This window comes from Saccopteryx leptura, chromosome 1, assembly GCF_036850995.1.
Source record: "Saccopteryx leptura isolate mSacLep1 chromosome 1, mSacLep1_pri_phased_curated, whole genome shotgun sequence".
Lineage (NCBI taxonomy): Eukaryota > Metazoa > Chordata > Mammalia > Chiroptera > Emballonuridae > Saccopteryx > Saccopteryx leptura.
This window is the reverse complement of record NC_089503.1, coordinates 290966913-290988858: the sequence shown is the minus strand read 5'-3', so window position 1 is coordinate 290988858 and position 21946 is coordinate 290966913.

The window sequence follows — 21946 nt, the reverse complement described above, 5'->3', positions numbered from 1 at the left end:
GGTTGTCAGAGTGGACTGGACTATTCATTTCACAACTTGCTGGTGCCCTACACTGCTGGGCCCAGGGAAGCCACTCAATAAACATGTGCCTATTTGACCCAAATTCTCCTGTTTTCACTTTAAATCATTGTGATATAATTTTCTGAATTTGATAGATTAATGACCCAGGCTCAGGTTAATTAGCTAGAAAGGTAAAACTAAGGATTAAAGATAAAAGCAAAATACAGACTTGAGACAAAACTAAGAATCCACACTAATTATTAAGACTCTCAATGAGCAGCCCACCATGGCCTCAGGGCCTTTGCACTTGCTGTTCTCAACCTGAAATACTTAGCTTTCTGCATTGCCTGCTACCCAAACATCTTCAGGTATTTCCTCACATATTCTTTCTAACTTAATTTTTCTCCATGTTACATATTACTGCCAGAATTTGCATATATTTTACTTTTTTTCTGTGTCCCCCACTAGGCTGTCAGCTGCATGAGGACCAAGAACTCTGCCTGTATCACCCATTGCTGTGCTTCAGTGTCAGGAACTGGCCCAGAATGCAGTAGGTCCTCAGTGAATGGCTGGGTGAGTGAACGCTATAGACCACAGACAAGAACATTTCAGGTAGTGATAAGTTGTTTGTGCACTATTTCCTGAGCCCCAGTTAAATGCCCGGCACTGACCTAGGCTGTAGACACAGAAGTGAAGGAGAAAAAAAAAACCCTGTTGCTTTTGCGGAGCTGACATTGTGGAGGGATCACAGCTCAGCACATTAGAAGGGACAAGTGCCATGGAGAAGAGCAGAGCTCAGGAGAATCTGGAGGGCAGGGCTGGGGGCCAAGAGAGACAGATGGGAGAAGAGATGAGAGAAGTCTGTGCGCTCAGATCATGCAGGGCCTGGTGGCCCCTGTGAGGACTTTTCCTCTGGCTGGGGGAGCCACAGTGGGGTGCTGAGCAGGGGGCAGAACACTGAATGTTATGATGGGAATGAAGTGGGTCATAACTGGGAGACTGTCACTGTAGTTTGCATAGGCAGGGAAAGCTCCTCTAAAGGGTGACATTTAAGCCAAGCCTTTGTATAGAGAAGACGATGTTTCTGGCTTCTGTAAAATCATCTGCCCTGTACGTGTATGCTGGACCCAGCTTATCCTGAGTCACCTTGACTTGACCTCGTGAACCCTTGTTGGCCACCTCCCTCCTCCCCCCAGGTGAATTTCTCCTTCTACAGGCCCATTTTTCAAGTATTAACAACCAATCCATTATTCACACGCCGTCCACCTCCTCTTAGAACTACCATATGCCTGACACTATCTCTCTGCCCTAAGCACCCAGGGACAAGTACCAGACAACATGAGACAGCTTCTGTGCCATAAAATCCATGAAATTAACTCAAACCAGCCACTCCCTAGCCTGCCTCATCTGCTCCTTGCTCCTTCTGTAGAAAGAACCATCAAGGCTCCTGCCCACAGTTTTCCCTGCTCCCTCTGCCCCCACCTGCCCTGCCCTGGTGCTTCCCTGTGTGGCCCTAAATGGTGTGGCTTGCCTTCTCTTCTGAAACTATAAGTAACATGCTATCTTTCTTTTCTTTTTTTTTTTAATTCTTTTTTTTTTTTTTTTTTGGTATTTTTCTGAAATGAGAAGTGGGGAGGCAGACAGACAAACTTCCACATGCACCCAACCAGGATCCACCCGGCATACCCACCAGGGGGCAATGCTCAGCCCCTCTGGGGCATTGCTCTGCTGTAATCAGAGCCATTCTAGTGTCCTCAGTGCCTGGGCCAACTTTGCTCCCGTGGAGCCTTGGCTGTGGGAGGGGAAGAGAGAGGCAGAGAGGAAGGAGAGGGGGAGGGGTGGAGAAGCAAATGGGCGCTTCTCCTGTGTGTCCTGGCTGGGAATCGAACCTGGGACTGTCACACACCAGGCTGATGCTCTACCACTGAGCCAACCGGCCAGGGCCTACATGCTATCTTGTCAATGGCAGTCACTTCCTGATCTGTTGGCCTCACCTAACCTGACATAGTCTATTAGCATATTCTATGTTAAACCAGCCAAACAAGACACTTTGTAGACAGACTAAACAACTGAAGAACAAATGCACTATATACTTGCGTTTTTGGAATATCTTAATTTAATATATACTAAGATTTTTTTCCCCATAAAATCTCAGGCACCATGAGGGAAGAGAGCACATAAAAAATTACATGGACAGGACCTGACACAGACGCAGGAGAAATCTGGAAGTCTGTCTCCCTAAAAGAAACACACAGGCCAAGGCTTGACCAGATGCCAGTCTGCCTTCATAGTGCAAGTGAGATTTGATTGGTGTTTCGAATTAAGCTTTTAAATTTGTCAGCTTAGCAGTGAACTTGTCAGTTCCAAACTCATCTTTCTAGCAACCAAGTTACACCAGACATGAGACAGCCTGTTCCCTGAGTCATTTCATTTGAGTCAGCATAGCATACTTCAGAACAAGCGGCATCTTTGGAGAGAGTGGGTGGTGCGTCAGGGTGGGTGGAAAGAACAAGGCGAGGTCCCTGGAAGAGATTCGCTCCAGACTGGTTGGGTTGGGAGCACCGATTTTTACAGATTAGATTTCTGGAGAAGAGCTTGAGCTGGAGCTGAGATTGGCTGTCACCCCATGGCAGGGAAGGCTGAAAATTTCACCCAGCTGAGGCTCTTGGAGTAGCCAGCGCCACAGAACTGCTTTCTTGGCTAAGGTAAAGCTTATCTGTTGTGAAAAAGAGCATCCAGATGAGAGCGGAAAATAGAATGTTGCATCTCTCTCCTGCTCAGTCTGGCTGGCCTGCTCCAGGAATCATTGTCATCTTAGAGGACTTTTCCTCATCCACACAGGCCGGGACGAAGCTCCAGCCTCAAAGTTCACCTTTCCAGGAGGGGGGGTGAAGGACAAAGCAGAAACAAGGGCCTGGTTCTTTCTCCTAAGAAATATCCTAGAAGTTACACGCACTGCTTCTCTTTCCATCTTGGAGGGAGAGCTTGGTCACATACCCGGCTTAGCTGCAGAGAAAGCTGGGAATGGTGACCTGCTTCAAGTGAGGGGTTTGGTTGCTCTGAGAGAAAAATAGACAAGGCTGCTGGGAGACACCTGGATGTATTTGCCATACCTTTTTAAATGTTCCCTTCCACCACCTGACCACTCCCTTTTCTGGGTTTATGTGTTATGAAAGATTGTACATCAGATAAGTTGTAGTAAGTAGTTCATAATTCAGGAACCAGCTAAAAATCATGAGCTGGTGGGTATATTTCATTAGATTTTCTGGCAAATCGCTGGTGGGATTTCCATTACTGATTCTGAGGTTTTTCTCCCACCCAGGCCCACTGTGCACAGGCAGCCACGAGTGTCTTGTCTAGTGGAAGTTGGTCATGTCACTCCCTGCTTATAGATCCCCTGCTCTTTAGAACAAAACCCAAAGCCCTTCTTACGGAACTGAGAGGGCCTAATAAGGGAGATCAGAGGCAGCCACTGGCCCAGCCAGCCAAGGTCAGAGCTCACAGAAGGAGAAAGGCTTTCATAGAGCATCAGGTCATCAGAGCTGACTGCTTTCTAGGCCCTAAGCTGGGGCATATTTAAGTGTGAAGACAGAGAGCAAAATGCAACAGTGGAGGTGGTCCTGGGAGCAAAGGGTCTAAGCCTCTACCGCCCAGTTTCACTTCCAAACTCTGTCCTGTATGAGCCTAGCACGCCAGCTTCTTCCTAACCCCACTCTACTTCCTGTGGTCAAACCCATGCTTCAGGGCCCCTTCCCCATGGGGAAGGGGGAAAAGCCCGACTCCTGAATCATAGGAACTCAGCTGCCCAGGTAAGTGACCCTAAACCACTGCGAGCTCACACCCATGACTCTGACTCCCACAAAGGCTGGGTCGTGGGATGCATGGGACTACATTACCCTATTTGGACCTCTTGGTTGTAATTAACACAGGCCTGAGGACCAAAAGCTCCCCTGGGTCCTTCTGCAAGTATTAGGTAATGTGAGTGTAGGAAGGGAACAGACAATTTTGCATTTCTGCCCTGCAGTGTGGCTTACAGCCTTTTCCTACATTTGTTGCTGTTAGGAGTCACCATGATGATTTTCTTTTTTTTCTCCCCATTTAGTTGCTCTGAATAAGTCCACATACTATATCACTATCTGCTTCTCAACTGGAGGCTGCCCAGGCCCAACTCCATGCAGGGAGACTGCAAAACAGAGCATCCAAAACATTTTTTCTGAAGCATCAAGTTTCTGACAAGATTTGGAAAAATCAAGTATATTAATAAGAACTGTCCTCCTCCCACAAATATGGAAGAAAAAAAGAGCATGGGAAGGAAGAAGGGACCCAGGAACAGCAGTCCAGGCTCTGAAGTTTCACCCAGTTGGGGCTAAGTGAAAGTGACAGTGGCCTCTCCTCTCGTCTCCCACAGGCTCCAGGCCATCCTCCATCTCACCACGTATTTGGATGCAATGCCTCTGAAGGCCATGATCCCCTCCTGATTCGAATCTCATGCACAGAATGTTGTGGCAGTTTGCATCCCTTCATCACCCGTTAGAGCAAGTCCTTTGGCCCAGGGTCCCTGCACACAGAGTGTGCACCCCTTGTACCCCTCTAACCCTTCTGCGTCTAGTCCTAGACAGTCTCTCACCCCACATGGCTGTGGCCAAAATCCCTGGGACTTAGCATCTTCAAGTTCAGCATTTAAATACAGGGAGCCAACCTTGACTTCCCCACAGAGTCTTTGTGGCTCTGATTTGGCCATCTACAAGTCACATAGGCTTTACTTTATTTTTTCCATGCTGATTTTTGCTGGTTGACCTAAGGCAAAACTTTTATAACCTAAAGTTTAAGAACTTCCCAGAAACACTTCTCTCCCCCACCCTGCAATCTGGCCAACCCTGAATGTGACCAGAGTAGGAAGCTGTGGTCACACCATCAGTGTTCAGTGTAGAAGGAGATTTCCTTATAGGACACACCTGGGGACAGTTGGTTCCCTCTGGGGAACCCCTAGGTCTGTGCTAGATGGCTGGATGAGAAATGCTGGTCCTAAACTCTGAGCAGGTTAGAGGCATGGCAGGCTCTTTAGCCTTCTGCCCTGACTCTTGGACCTCAAACTTCTGATCTGTCATGCAGATCCAGGTGGGAATAGCAGACTCACAGCAGCTTCCTTTTATTGAGGGGCAGAGACTTCTGGCTGAAACTTCCACCCCCCACCCCCTCAGTTGGGGAAGGAGTATGGCTGTTGGTGTGAGGAGAAGGAAAGGATCTTATCCTAATGGTATAGACCTGCATCTTGCTTTTCTTGGTACTTAGGATTAATTGTGTGCCCATGATGCTCTTCTCTCTTAATGAGTCATGCATCTGGTTTTCCTCAAACCCCACGTTCATTATGACCTCTGTCATACAGGGGTCTGTGTTATCATAGAACTGCTCACTATATGGTTTAACTCATTTTTTTTTTTTTTTTGTATTTTTCTGAAGCTGGAAACGGGGAGAGACAGTCAGAAAGACTCCCGCATGCGCCCGCCCGGGATCCACCCGGCATGCCCACCAGGGGCAACGCTCTGCCCACCAGGAGGCAATGCTCTGCCCCTCCGGGGCGTCGCTCTGCTGCGACCAGAGCCACTCTAGTGCCTGGGGCAGAGGCCAAGGAGCCATCCCCAGTGCCCGGGCCATCTTTGCTCCAATGGAGCCTTGGCTGCGGGAGGGGAAGAGAGAGACAGAGAGTAAGGAGGGGGGGGTGGAGAAGCAAATGGGCGCTCCTCCTATGTGCCCTGGCCGGGAATCAAACCTGGGTCCCCCGCACGCCAGGCTGACGCTCTACCGCTGAGCCAACTGGCCAAGGCCTGGTTTAACTCTTCTTCCTGTTCAGTGGTTAGACATGGGCTCCTCATAATTTATTTTAAAGTGCCTTTGTTGTTAGGGGTTAAAGGTCACCAATTTTTCAAAAGCTTTTGTCATCTGAAAGGTTTAAAAAATAAAATGTGATGTTGTTAGCTCAGTAGCCACTGCCAAAGTGTCTAAAGGTCCTCTCCCTTAAAACGCAGGTGCCCAGTGAACAGCTTACATAGAACCACTTACTGGCTCTATGTATCTACTTTGGAGTGGTCATAGTTCTGGCCCCAGAAAGAATTCTGGGACAGCATAAGAGGGGCTGCCACAGAAAGTGTTTAGTTTATGGCTGAGAACAAAGTCTGTCATGTTTATATTCTTCTTAGCATCACAGAGCACATTCCTTGGCTTCAGGGCCCTGTGGACAATGCCCTTCTGGTGGCTTGCTGCATAGTGAATAACAGTTCCTGGAATTTGCCTTGGGTCTCACTCTAGGCAATGCAGCACTGGTCCTGTAAATAATCCACATGTTCTCCTCCATTTGTATGGTCTCTAATGAGGAACAAAGTTTTCTTGGTGGCAATCACCTCAAACAATTTGGTAGTATTAAGGTGATTCATATGTTTGCATATATACTTTGTATGGATCCTCTGTATCGGCCACAAACTTAAAATGAAAAAACGTGTGCATTTGTTCAACAAAGTAATGAATGGTTATATTAAACAGTGAGACAGAGTCTCCTCTTTGCTCCTCCAACCTCTAGCCTGTTGTTACAGGCAAATGAACCCGGGCCTTCCCTGGTAGTCCCAGACCTCCCCCATGCTATTAACAGTAGCAAATGAGACAAGAAGCAGATAACTGTCCAACAGCTTATGTTACCATTTCTGTTGCTATTTAGGTGGCAGTGATAATTTCCAAGCCTCTTATTTGAGGGTGAGGGAAACAACTTGAGTATGGAGAAATTAATCCATCCATACAAGGCAGTTGGAATAGAGCCTCAGCTGAATCTGTGAGAACTACTAGCTCTGAACGGATACTCATTTCAGAAGACCCAAGTGTCACTGTGGTCAGACAGTCAGGTTCCAGAAGGGGCTTAGGCAGGTCAGTTTATCAATAAGGTTTTAGTTTAAATCTCTTTCACACTGGGTCCAGTGGATCGCCAAACCCATCACGTTCTTGTACTTTTCTGGAATGCCCAGTTGAAATAGATATATTCCATATTTGATAGAATATCCACTTAGGTTCCCTGATCTGTACAGTGAGTGCTATTATAGTGGAAAAGTCAAGTGGAAACCACTTTACTGATCTGTGTTGCAGATCCAGGTGGGAATAGCAGACTTGAAGGAAAAACAACTTGTTTACCTTGTTTTTTCCTTCAACCATTCCCCAACCTCCTTTATCTGGCAGCCAGTCCCCAACCCCCTTCACCAGTTTCTCCCACATTCCCCAACTCTCTCATCCAGTTTCAGGAATATAACACTATTACTACCTATCCCTTCCCCCTCTCGTATGGCCATTTAAACTAGCCAATCAGGAAAGAGTAAGATTGTACGATCAACACCTCAGTCAATGAAGCAAGACTCAGCTTAGGGCCTGTGTTAGAGATAAAAGCAGAACCTCCTCCTCCACCCCCATTCCTGCCTGCTGGCTTGCTGGCTGGCTTTCACTAGTGGCAGCACACTTAACTGCAGAAGTTATTAAAGTTGTCTTGCCAAGGTATTTTGTCTCCACGAGTCTTGTTTAATTGCAACTCTAACAATTTGGGGCTCAAACAGGACTCATTGCCCTCGATTTGTTCTCAGTCTTTTATGGATGGAGAAGCATCCTGCTGCTCCATTGCAATGCCCTTGATTAAAAAGAACTCAGCCCAGATGACTCTTGGCAACACAAGGAAGGGACCCTGGGAAGGTGATACTGTGGCAACCAGGCAACTCTGTGCACCAGCTAAGATAAGAAAAGTTGTGGGTGCAGCGAGGTACTCCCTGGTGGTCAGGGAGAGGAGCAGGAGGTGGTTTACATGTGTCTGCTGAGGCACATGGCTAGTGTGGAGTCCTGATCTGAGGTTCCATGGTGACCTTTTGAGGCTTGATCAAGCAGTGCTTGATCCCAGTTGGGGGTTTATACTGACCTGCCAATTGCTAAGAGGCATCCAACATCCTTGGGATTGGAGTGGCTGGAGATGACAAAGCAAATGACGAGAGTGTGAGAAACCTCCAGGGACAGGGGTTGAGCTTCTTTCAGGAGTCATGCCCCAGTCAGGATAGGACATCGCACCTCTAAGATAAAAACTAGAGACAAAGATGGTACCAATGGTACCAAACAAATGGGAATGAAACCTCCCAAGTGTTTCAATGGACCAAATGCTCACTTATAGGAATTATAATCCCCGAACAATAGGGAAAAAGAAGCAATAAATGATATTAACTTAGGATAGCCTGATGCGGCTCTTCTGAGGTCTAAATTAAGTTTGTTTTGTATTCTGTAAGGTCTTATCATAATAATTGCTGTGCTCAGTGTTCATTGTCTTCAGAGTTAAGGGCCAAATAGCAACTCTGCTATGAGGTTTAATTAGGTTTTATTTATGTGTCATGCCAGTGTCTCTGTATTGTAATTGTCTTGTTTGTATGTCAAATTATACTAATATTTAGAATTTGATTATTATGTTATGATGTTATGAACCAGCTTTCATGTTGTTCATATCAAGAATTTTACTGAGAAAAAAATAAATTAATAATTCAAAGTGGGGAAAAGATATCACTCCCCTTTACAGACAGTAAAACTTAGAAAAAATAAAAATAAAAAAGGAAAGAAACCAGGTCATTTAAATATTTTAAAGCCTTCTCCTGCATACCGGGGAATTATTGTGATTCTGAGAATAATAAGAACATTAATTCTCCAGACCCTGTTCTATCTGTAAAAATGGGAAGGGTCATACCATGACCGCAATGTAAAGGGGGTGAGGGGCACTTTTAAAATCCAAGTGGCTCAGCAGCCCATCCCCTCCCTTCTTTTCAGTCATCTCAGAAGGCTGCCAAGGACAAATACAGGGTCTTGTCTTCTCTAGGTCTTTTATAGTATTAACAATACTATAAAATATAAAACTATTTTAATTTTTTTAACTAAGTGGCCTAGAAAAGCATTTGATATTACTAGTAGCTTAATTTAATTAATGTCTTTTAAAGTTCTTAACAAAAAATATGTTTGTTTTGCCTGGGTTTACAAAAGGTTCCAGTTATCTCTGCTATATCTTTTGTAAATATAAGTTTCTTTGCTAATAAAATATGTTCATAAAAGTATCAGTATAAAATTGCTAATTACTAACTTAGTCCTCACTGAAAGTTAAGGTTTTTAGAAGACAGAAAACCTAAAACTGAAAAGGTAGGGAACAGAAGAGCAAAGTATTGAGACAAACTAGGAAACCAAAGCAACTAAGATCACAGATACAAATTTAGTAGAAAAAACAGAAGATAGAAAAATTTAAAGCTGAAAGATTGGACAAAGTTCAAGAACAAAAACAACTAAGAAGATGTTGTCGAGGCTGGGCTGCAGGTGAACAGGACTGTAAATTTAATGTTAAAAGTGAGGCAAACGCTGGGAACCCCAGGAACCCGGTGCCACACTCAACTAGAAAAGCCGGAGAAGGGGGATTAGAAGATGGCAGCGGAGTAGGCGGACACACAGACGCCCAGCTCTCACCACCAAACTGGAATACAAATCAATTTAGAAAAAATCAGCATGAAAAACCAACTCTGGACTACAAGAACAGCTCTCAAAAACCAAGGAGCAAAGAAGAAGCCACAACAAACCTGGTAGGGAGTGCCTGAATCTCCCCTGCTTATAGGAATGGGGGGGGGTGAGGCTGAGAGCCCAGAGGGGATCTCACTCCAGGGAAAAGAGCAGAAAATACTGCTCACAGCCACTTGCCAGGTGACCAGGGAGTGAGGCGTGTTGAAAAGACCAGCTTATCTCCCAAGTGGAAAGGAGGAGAGAGGGACAGACTGTGAGGGGCTAAGGAATGCAGGAGACAACCTAAAAAAGCTGACTCATCCTTGCTGGAGGCAGCCATAGCTGGGGGAGGGACTGATCCTTCCACAAAACAGTACTGAATTGCTTCTGGATCAGAGATCTCCAGACATCTCTCCAGCTCCAATCAGCACAACAAGACACAACTGAAAACAAGAAGTAGGGAGGAGGGGCAGTAACTCAGGTCTCCATGGAGATCTGAGATACACCTCCCCCTACTGAAGCTGAGAAAACACCCCGCCCCCAGAAAGATTAGTTGGTGGAAGAGGCCTTCAGAATCTCAGGTTACGCCCATTGCATTCCTGGATACAGTTTCAAGGAAGCTCCCTGCTGAGATCAGTAAAAAAGACTATCACCTGTTAAGAAAACAAACAAATCAAGACTTCAAAGCTGCCCAAATCCGAAAGTGAACAACAAATAATAGCTGATACCAACCCAAAAAGACCTAGAAATAACACAACTGAAAACTGGAGGCAGACAACACCAAGTCTAGACTCAACCAACTCTACAAATAAAACACCCAAACACACACAATGAGAAGACAAAAAAGTGCAATCCAAATGAAACCACAAGAGACACCTTCAGGAGATGAACTGAGTGATATGGAAATAATCAAACGTCCAGATGCGGAGTTCAAAATAATGATTGTAAGGATGCTTAGGGATCTTAGAACAACAATGGATGGTCATTATGAACACCTGAATAAAGAAATAGCAAGTATAAAAAAGAATCAGTCGGAGATGACAAACACAATATCAGAAATAAAGACCACAATGGAAGAAATTAAAAACAGGATAGATCGAGCTAAGGATCAAATCAGCGAGTTGGAGGACAACTGGAATGAAGGCATGAAAGCAGAGAAGAAAAAAGAAAAGAGACTCAAAAACTCAGAGGAAACTCGTAGAGAGCTCTGTGACAACATGAAGAGAAATAACATCCTCATCATAGGGGTTCCTGAAGAAGAAGAGAAAGAACAAGAGATAGAGACTTTGTTCAATCATATCATAGCTGAAAACTTCCCTAAATTAATGCATAGCACTCCATTAAAGAGAAACCCAAAGAAACCTACACCAAGACACATCATAATTAAAATAACAAAGCTAAGCAATAAAGAGAAAATATTAAAAGCTGCAAGAGAAAAAAAGCTATCACCTACAAAGGAGCCCCCATAAGAATGACATCCAACTTCTCAACAGAAACACTTGAGGCCAGAAGGGAATGGCAAAAAATATTCAAAGTAATGCAAAACAAGAACCTACAACCAAGACTACTTTATCCAGCAAGGCTATCGTTTAAAATTGAAGGAGAAATAAAAAGCTTCCCAGACAAAAAACAACTCAAGGAATTCATTACAACCAAACCAATGCTGCAGGAAATGTTAAGGGGCATGGTGTAAACAGATCAAATTGGGAAAAGAATATAGCAAAAAAGGAATACAGCTTTAAAAAATAAAATGGCAATAAACAACTACATATCAATAATAACCATAAATGTAAATGGATTAAAGGATCCAATCAAAAGACATAGGGTAGCTGCATGGATAAGAAAACAGGACCCGTACATAGGCTGTCTACAAGAGACACACCTTAGAACAAAAGATACACATAGATTGAAGGTAAAAGGATGGAAAAAAACATTTCATGCAAATGGAAATGAAAAAAGTTGGGGTAGCAATACTTATATCAGACAAATTGGACTTTAAAACAAAGGATATAGTAAGAGATAAAGAAGGCCACTACATAATGATAAAGGGAGTAATCCAACAGGAAGATATAACTGTTATAAATATCTATGCACCTAATATAGGAGCACCTAAATATATAAAGTGGACTTTGATGGATTTAAAGGGTGAGATCAATAGCAATACTATAATAGTAGGGGATTTCAATACCCCACTAACATCACTAGATAGATCCTCAAGAAAGAAAATTAACAAAGAAACAACAGACTTATTGGACACACTAGCTCAACTCGATTTAATAGATATCTTCAGAACCTTTCACCCTAAAGCAACAGAATATACATTCTTCTCAAGTGCTCATGGTACATTCTCTAGGATAGACCACATGTTAGGGCACAAAAGTGCTCTCAACAAATTTAAGAAGACTGAAATCATATCAAGCACTTTCTCCGATCACAATGGCATGAAACTAGAAATGAATCACAACAGAAAAGCTCAAAAATTCTCAAACACATGGAAACTAAATGGCAGGTTGTTAAATAACAAATGGATTAAGAATGAGATAAAAGAACCAATAAAAAAATTCCTAGAAACGAATGACAATGAGCATAGAACAACTCAAAATTTATAGGACACAGCAAAAGCAGTACTGAGAGGGAAGTTCATAGCACTACAGGCACACTTTAGGAAGCTAGAAAAGGCTCAAATAAACAACTTAACCCTGCATCTAAAAGAACTATAAAAAGAACAGCAAGTAAAGCCCAAATGTAGTAGAAGGAAGGAAATAATAAAGATCAGAGCAGAAATAAATGACGTAGAGGCTAAAGAAACAATACAGAGGATCAATGAAACTAGGAGCTGGTTCTTTGAAAAGGTAAACAAGATTGATAAACCTTTAACTAGATTCACCAAGAAAAAGAGAGAGAGGACTCAAATAAATAAAATTAGAAATGAGAGTGGAGAAATAACAACTGACACAACAGAAATACAAAATATTGTAAGAAAATACTATGAAGAACTGTATGCCAAAAAACTAGATAACCTAGATGAAATGGACAAATTCCTTGAAACATACAATCTTCCAAAAATCAATCTGGAAGAATCAGAAAACCTAATCAGACTGATTACACCAAATGAGATAAAAACAGTTATCAAAAAACTCCCTACAAAGAAAAGTCCATGGCCTGATGGCTTCACAACTGAATTCTACTAAATATTCAAAGAAGAACTAACTCCTATTCTTCTCAAACTATTTCAAAAAATTCAAGAGGAAGGAAGACTTCCAAGCTCCTTTTATAAGGTGAGCATAATTCTGATTCCAAAACCAGGCAAAGACAACACAAAGAAAGAAAATTATAGGCCAATATTTCTGATGAATATAGATGCTAGAATCCTCAACAAAATATTAGCAAACCAGATCCAACAATATATGGAAAAAATCATACACCATGATCAAGTGGGATTTATTCTGGGGAGGCAATGCTGGTACAATATTCGTAAATCAATCAATGTGATTCATCACATAAACAAAAAGAAGGAGAAAAACCATATGATAATTTTAATAGATGTAGAAAAAGCATTTGATAAAATCCAGCACTCATTCATGATCAAAACTCTCAGCAAAGTGGGAATACAGGGAACATGCCTCAACATGATAAAAGTCATCTATGAGAAACCCACAGCCAACATTATACTCAATGGGCAAAAATTAAAAGCAATCCCCTTAAGATCAGGAACAAGGCAGGGGTGCCCCCTTTCACCACTCTTATTTAACATAGTCCTGGAAGTCCTAGCCACAGCAATCAGACAAGAAGAAGAAATAAAAGGCATTCAAGTTGGAAAAGAAAAAGTAAAACTATCATTATTTGCAGATGATATGATATTGTACATAGAAAACCCTAAAGTCTCAGTCAAAAAACTACTGGACCTGATAAATGAATTCAGCAAAGTGGCAGGATATAAAATCAATACTCAGAAATCAGAAGCATTTTTATACGCCAACAATGAACAATCGGAAAGAGAAATTAAGAAAACAATCCCTTAACAATTACAACCAAAAAAATAAAGTACCTAGGAATAAACTTAACCAAGGAGACTAAAGACTTGTACTCAGAAAACTATAAAGCATTGATAAAAGAAATCAAAGAAGATACAAACAAGTGGAAGCATATACCGTGCTCATGGTTAGGAAGAATAAACATCATTAAAATGTCTATATTACCCAAAGCAATCTATAAATTCAATGCAATACCAATTAAAATACCAATGACATACTTCAAGGATATAGATCACATATTCCAAAAATTTATATGGAACCAAAAAGGAACACGAATAGCCTCAGCAATCTTAAAAAGGAAGAATAAAGTGGGAGGTATCACACTTCCTGATATCAAGTTATACTACAAGGCCATTGTACTCAAAACAGCCTGGTACTGGCATAAGAACAGGCATATAGATCAATGGAACAGAACAGAGAACCCAGAAATAAACCCACAGTTCTATGGACAACTGATATTTGACAAAGGAGGTAAGGAAATACAATGGAGTAAATACAGCCTCTTTAACAAATGGTGTTGGGAAAATTGGACAGCTACCTGCAAAAAAATGAAACTAGATCACCAGCTTACACCATTCACAAAAATAAACTCAAAATGGATAAAAGACTCAAATGGATAAATGTAGGCCGTGAAATCATAAGCATCTTAGAAGAAAACATAGGCAGTAAGCTCTCCTACATCTCTCGGAGCAATATATTTGCTGATTTATCTCCATGGGGAAGTGAAATAAAAGACAGGATAAACAAATGGGACTATATCAAACTAATAAGCTTTTGCACAACTAAAGACAATAAGAACAGAAAAAAAAGACAAACTACACAATTGGAGAACATATTTGACAATACATGTGATAAGGGGTTAATAACCAAAATTTATAAAGAACTTGTAAATCTCAACACCAGGAAGACAGCAATCCAATCCAAAAATGGGCAAAGGAAATGAATAGACACTTCTCCAAAGAGGACATACAGATGGCCAATAGGCATATGAAAAAATGCTCAACATCACTAATCATTAGAGAAATGCAAATTAAAACCACAATGAGATATCACCTCACACTAGCCAGAATGGCGCTCATCAACAAAACAACACAGAATAAGTGCTGGTGAGGATGTGGAGAAAAGGGAACCCTCCTGCACTGCTGGTGGGAATGCAGACTGGTGCAGCCACTGTGGAAAACAGTATGGAGATTCCTCAAAAAACTGAAAATCGAACTGCCTTTTGACCCAGCTGTCCCACTTTTAGGAATATACCTCAAGAACACCATAGAATGGCTCCAAAAGGAGAAATGCACCCCCATGTTGGTGGTAGCATTGTTCACAATAGCGAAGATCTGGAAATAGCCCAAGTGTCCGTCAGAGGACGAGTGGATTAAAAAGCTTTGGTACATTAATACTATTAAATACTACTCAGCCATAAGAAATGATGACATCGGATCATTTACAATAACATGGATGGACCTTGATAACAGTATACGGAGTGAAATAAGTAAATCAGAAAAAACTAAAACTATATGAATCCATACATAGACGGGACATAAAAATGAGACTCAGAGACATGAACAAGAATGTGATGGCAACTGGGGTGGGGGGGTGGGGGTTGGGGGGAGGGGCGAGGAAGGAGAGAGGGATTGGGGGAGGGGAGGGGCACAAATAAAACCAGATAGAAGGTGACAGAGGACAATTTGACTTTGGGGGAGGGGTATACAGCACAGTCTAATATCAAAATAATCTGGAGATGTTTTCTCTCAACATATGTACCCTGGTTTATCAATGCCACTGCATTAAATTTAATAATAAAAAAAAGAACTAAGAAGAAAATTACATTTTTAATAATTTATAATTTAATAAGAATTATTATAAAAGCTTATGAGTTTAATTTTTGGTGGTGCAGAATTTAGATTTGAGAAGATGAGGATGTTTAAATATCCTGTAGATCAGGACTAACTTAGAAGAATATCCAGAAGAAACTAGAGGGTAAATCAGTTTAAAATCACAGCAAAGAAAAAAAAAGCTACTGAAAGGAGTGAAGTATTCTAAAAAGTAAGATAAGATGTTTTTGGAAGAGTTAAAAATTAAAAGGCCTAAATACACTAGCTTAGTTTATTTTGGAAAACGTAAAGAACTTTTATAACTGAAGTAATTCAACATCAAGTGTAATCACCAATTTAACAGTTTTGCATTGGACTGAACTCAGATGATTTAAAATCCTGAGGATTAGCGTTAATTGGCAGCTGACCCAGGTGCTACAAAGAAGTGGATTCAGTGAAGCTAGGAAGATAGCAATAGACAGGTAGTAGAGGTAAAGGATTTAAAACAAACCTTAGCAATAGAAAGAGGATCCCAAGATGCAAATGCCTGGGTAGAATGGATCAAATATTTTGTTAGCACCCTAAACAAAAGCAATTGTTATGGTTGTGCTACAAAAAGATCAGAGGCTCAGATAGTCACATTTCCACTCAGGTGGTACTCAGATCCTGATATGATGAACTGCATGGTAGTCCTGTTCCAAAGTGCCACCACTGCCTGGCAAAACAAGTCATGCCAGTTGTTATTGCTGCTATTTCCTGAGGTCAAAGGCCCTGTGGGTCAGCCCCCAAGAATGCCTATTCCTATGTCCAATTTCTCTTTGTGCCAGTCAAGGTGGAAGGATAATTTGGGCATTGTAGAAAATCTAACTCAGTGCAGTGAAAGCCAACAGTTTACAGGGCTGACAAATCAATCTGTCCTTATAATCTCCAGAGTTGATGTTTTGTGATGTTGCAGGACAAGGATCTATGAGACTCTACCATTCAACTGGGTGGCATTGGCTCCCTAATACAATTGACCATCTCTTTTACCCCGGCATTTGCTTCTCTGCCTCCCTTCGTAGCTCATTACAGAACAGGCGACGCAAAAGTACAATAACTCCCAGTGGGTCATTCAACCCCTAGATATTTATGTATAGATTCTACTGGAGTTCCAGGGCGGGCTGGGGGTTACCCAACGAGTTCAAGGCATAGAATCAAATTGCAGCTGTATTTAAATCAGCCTTGTTCTGGTGGGTAACCATAAACAAGAATGTAGATTGGATAAACTGTATATATTATAATCAATACAGGTTTGTCGATTACACTAGGGATGTGACAAAGGGAATCACAGAACAGCTTGGTCTTAGCAGCCAAATGGCCTAGCAAAATAGACTAGCTCTAGATATACTAGCAGAGAAAGGCAGAGTATGTGTTATAATTGGAACCCAATGTTGTACCTATTTCCTCAATAACACAGCCTCAGATGGTACCATTACCAAAGCCTTATATGAACTGACCACCCTAGTAAATAAATCAGCTGAAAACTCAGGTATAGAGGACTCCTTCACTGATTTAATGAAACCATGGTTTGAAAATGGAAAGGATTAATGATCTTTATACTCACCTCCCTAATAATTATTATTGGAGTCTTGATTCTTATAGGATGCTGCATCATTCCATGTGCTCGAGGCCTAATTCAGAGACTGATCAAGACAGCCTTAACCAAGCAGAGCCCTCCCCCTTTCTCTAACCAGATGCTAGTAATGAACACTGATGACCAGAGCCAACTTCTACTTATTGAGTTTCAAGAAAAGAATGAAGACGTATAAAGAATAGAGGGGACTGAAGGAAAAACAATTTGTTTACCTCATATTCTTTTCTTCCACCATTCCCTAACCTCTTCATCTGGCAATGAGTCCCCAATCCCCATTCCCCTCTTTTCACAGCCATTTAAACTAGCCAATCAAGAAAGAGTAAGACTGTATGGTCAACACCTCAATCAATGGGGCAAGACCCAGCCTAGACCTGTGTTAAGGATAAAAGCAGAACCCACTCCCCCCAACCCCCCAGACCCTGCCACCTACAGGCTTGCTGGCCAGCTTTCACTCGTGGCAGCATACTTTTCTGCAGAAGTTATTATAGTTGCCTTGCTGTGGTATTTTGTCTCCGTGAGTCTTGCTTAACTGCAACTCTAACAGACTCACTATAGCTTTCTTTTATTGAGAGGCAGACACCTCTGCCTGAACCTCCCTGGTTAGGGAAGGAGTATGACTCTCAATGTGAAGGGAGGGGAAGGGCCTTACACTGATAGTACAGACCTCCACTTTAGATTCTTGGTAGTCAGGGTAAGGTACATTGCCATCATGCTCTCATGACTCTTGCCTCTTAGTGAGTTGTGGATATGGTTCTGCTGAAACTCATGAACTGCCTATACATAGGGGATAGTAGGGGATAGTAAACCAAGAGCAATACTGCATTCTTAGAGGCATTGTAGAGACGAGTGTTACCTACCACCTAGTATTGGAAAATTCAAGTGTGGTGATTTCCATCCCATCTCCCTCTAACCTGCCTATTTGCTCTGTGAAGAAGACAGATGGGTCTTGGTGAATGACTATAGATTATAGTAAATTCAACCAGATGATTATTCCCAGTACAGATGCTCTACAAGTTCTGGTTGCATTGCTTGAGTAAATTAATACATTCCCTTGTGCCTGGTTTGAAACTATCAATCTGGACATGTTTTTTATTTGTTTTATTTTGTTTGCTTCACTGTCAATAAAACTAATTCCTGTCAATAAAACTAATCAGAAGCAGTTTGCTTTTAGCTGGCAAAGTCAGTAATAGACCTTTACTGTTTTACCTCAGGAGTATTTTCACTCTCAAAGCCCATGTCATATTGTAGTTCACAGGATTTGTGATCACCTTTTCCTTCCACAGATATCAAACTGGTACATTACATTGATGACATTATGCTGGTTGAACCTAATGGATAAGAAGTAATAACCACTATCGATTTATTGATAACACATTTGTGTATCAGAAGGTGGGAAATAAATTTGACAATTTGGGTTATTCTTTCTAAATAAAATTTCTAGGGGTCCATTGGTTCAGGGCATATCAAGAAATATATGATAAGATTATTTATTGTATATGGGCTGTCTTACAATAAAAAATGAGGCACAATGTTTAGTAGGCCTCTTTGGAATTTTGAGGCAACATATTTCTCATTTGAGTATTACTCAGGTCCATTTATTTCTATTGTCTATATTTTCGATTTAAAACATGTGCAAAGATAAGGCCTTCAAGACTAAATATATAACAAAATGAGAAAATACAGGGTGAGACAAAAGTAGGTTTACAATTGTGATTACATGAAACACAGAGTTTAGTATTATTTCTTAATTATTGAGTTATTTTCCATCTGAACAAAGTGGGTTGGCCAATCTGGAAATCACTGATGCTCTTTGAAAGTATAGTTTCGGCTGGAAAACAATACTCCAAGCAAATAACATCCAAAAAAAAGCAGGTGTAGCAATACTCATATCGGATAATGCTGACTACAAGACAGGAAAAGTACTCAGAGACAAAAATGGCCATTTCATAATGGCTAAGGGGACACTGAATCAAGAAGACATAACAATTCTTAATATATATGCACCAAACAAAGGAGCACCAAAATATATAAGACAGCTACTTATTGATCTTAAAACAAAAACTGACAAAAACACAATCATACTTGGAGACCTCAATACACCGCTGACGGCTCTAGATCGGTCATCCAAACAGAGAATCAACAAAGACATAGTGGCCTTAAACAAAACACTAGAGCACCTGGATATGATAGACATCTACAGGACATTTCATCCCAAAGTAACTGAGTATACATTTTTCTCCAGTGTACATGGATCATTCTCAAGAATTGACCATATGTTGGGCCACAAAAACAACATCAGCAAATTCAGAAAAATTGAAGTTGTACCAAGCATATTTTCTGATCATAAAGCCTTGAAACTAGAATTCAACTGCAAAAAAGAGGAAAAAAATCCCACAAAAATGTGGAAACTAAACAACATACTTTTAAAAAATGAATGGGTCAAAGAAGAAATAAGTGCAGAGATCAAAAGATATATACAGACTAATGAAAATGACAATACGACATATCAGAATCTATGGGATGCAGCCAAAGCAGTGATAAGAGGGAAGTTCATATCACTTCAGGCATATATGAACAAACAAGAGAGAGCCCAAGTGAACCACTTAACTTCCCACCTTAAGGAACTAGAAAAAGAAGAACAAAGACAACCCAAAACCAGCCGAAGAAAGGAGATAATAAAAATCAGAGCAGAAATAAATGAATTAGAGAACAGAAAAACTATAGAAAAAATTAATAGAACAAGGAGCTGGTTCTTTGAAAAGATCAACAAAATTGACAAACCCTTGGCAAGACTTACCAAGGAAAAAAGAGAAAGAACTCATATAAACAAAATCCAAAATGAAAGAGGAGAAATCACCACGGACACCGTAGATATACAAAGAATTATTGTAGAATACTATGAAAAACTTTATGCCACTAAATTCAACAACCTAGAAGAAATGGATAAATTCCTAGAAAAATACAACCTTCCTAGACTGAGTCAAGAAGAAGCAGAAAGCCTAAACAGACCTATCAGTAGAGAAGAAATAGAAAAAACCATTAAAAACCTCCCCAAAAATAAAAGTCCAGGCCCTGACGGCTATACCAGCGAATTTTATCAAACATTCAAAGAAGACTTGGTTCCTATTCTACTCAAAGTCTTCCAAAAAATTGAAGAAGAAGCAATACTTCCAAACACATTTTATGAAGCCAACATAACCCTCATACCAAAACCAGGCAAGGATGGCACAAAAAAAGAAAACTACAGACCAATATCTCTAATGAATACAGATGCTAAAATACTAAACAAAATACTAGCAAATCGAATACAACAACATATTAAAAAAATAATACATCATGATCAAGTGGGATTCATCCCAGAATCTCAAGGATGGTTCAACATACGTAAAACGGTTAATGTAATACACCATATCAACAAAACAAAGAACAAAAACCACATGATCTTATCAATAGACGCAGAAAAGGCTTTCGATAAAATACAACACAATTTTATGTTTAAGACTCTCAACAAAATGGGTATAGAAGGAAAATATCTCAACATGATAAAGGCCATATATGATAAACCATCAGCTAACATCATATTAAATGGCACTAAACTGAAGGCTTTCCCCCTTAAATCAGGAACAAGACAGGGTTGTCCACTCTCTCCACTCTTATTTAATGTGGTACTAGAGGTTCTAGCCAGAGCAATCAGACAAGACAAAGAAATAAAAGGCATCCATATCGGAAAAGAAGAAGTAAAGGTATCACTTTTTGCAGATGATATGATACTATACATCGAAAACCCCAAAGAATCCACAAAAAGACTACTAGAAACAATAAGCCAATACAGTAAGGTCGCAGGATACAAAATTAACATACAGAAGTCAATAGCCTTTCTATATGCCAACAATGAAACAACTGAGAAGGAACTCAAAAGAACAATCCCCTTCACGATTGCAACAAAAAAAATAAAATACTTAGGAATAAACATAACAAAGAATGTAAAGGACTTATATAATGAAAACTATAAACCATTGTTAAGGGAAATCGAAAAAGATATAATGAGATGGAAGAATATACCTTGTTCTTGGCTAGGAAGAATAAATATAATCAAGATGGCTATATTACCCAAAGCAATATACAAATTTAATGCAATTCCCATCAAACTTCCAATGACATTTTTTAAAGAAATAGAGCAAAAAATCATCAGATTTATATGGAACTATAAAAAACCCTGAATAGCCAAAGCAATCCTAAAGAAAAAGAATGAAGCTGGGGGCATTTCGATACCTGACTTCAAACTCTATTATAGGGCCACGACAATCAAAACAGCATGGTATTGGCAGAAAAATAGACACTCAGACCAATGGAACAGAATAGAAAGTCCAGAAATAAAACCACATATATATAGTCAAATAATTTTTGATAAAGGGGCCAACAACACACAATGGAGAAAAGAAAGCCTCTTCAATAAATGGTGCTGGGAAAACTGGAAAGCCACATGCAAAAGAATGACACTGGACTACGGTCTCTCCCCCTGTACAAAAATTAACTCAAAATGGATCAAAGATCTAAACATAAGACCTGAAACAATTAAGTACATAGAAGAAGACATAGGTACTCAACTCAGGGACCTGGGTTTTAAAGAGCATTTTATGAATTTGACTCCAATGGCAAGAGAAGTGAAGGCAAAAATTAATGAATGGGACTACATCAGACTAAGAAGTTTTTGCTCAGCAAGAGAAACTGATAACAAAATAAACAGAAAGCCAACTAAATGGGAAATGATTTTTTCAAACGACAGCTCAGATAAGGGCCTAATATCCAAAATATACAAAGAACTCATAAAACTCAACAACAAACAAACAAACAATCCAATAAAAAAATGGGAAGAGGATATGAATAGACACTTCTCCCAGGAAGAAATACAAATGGCCAACAGATATATG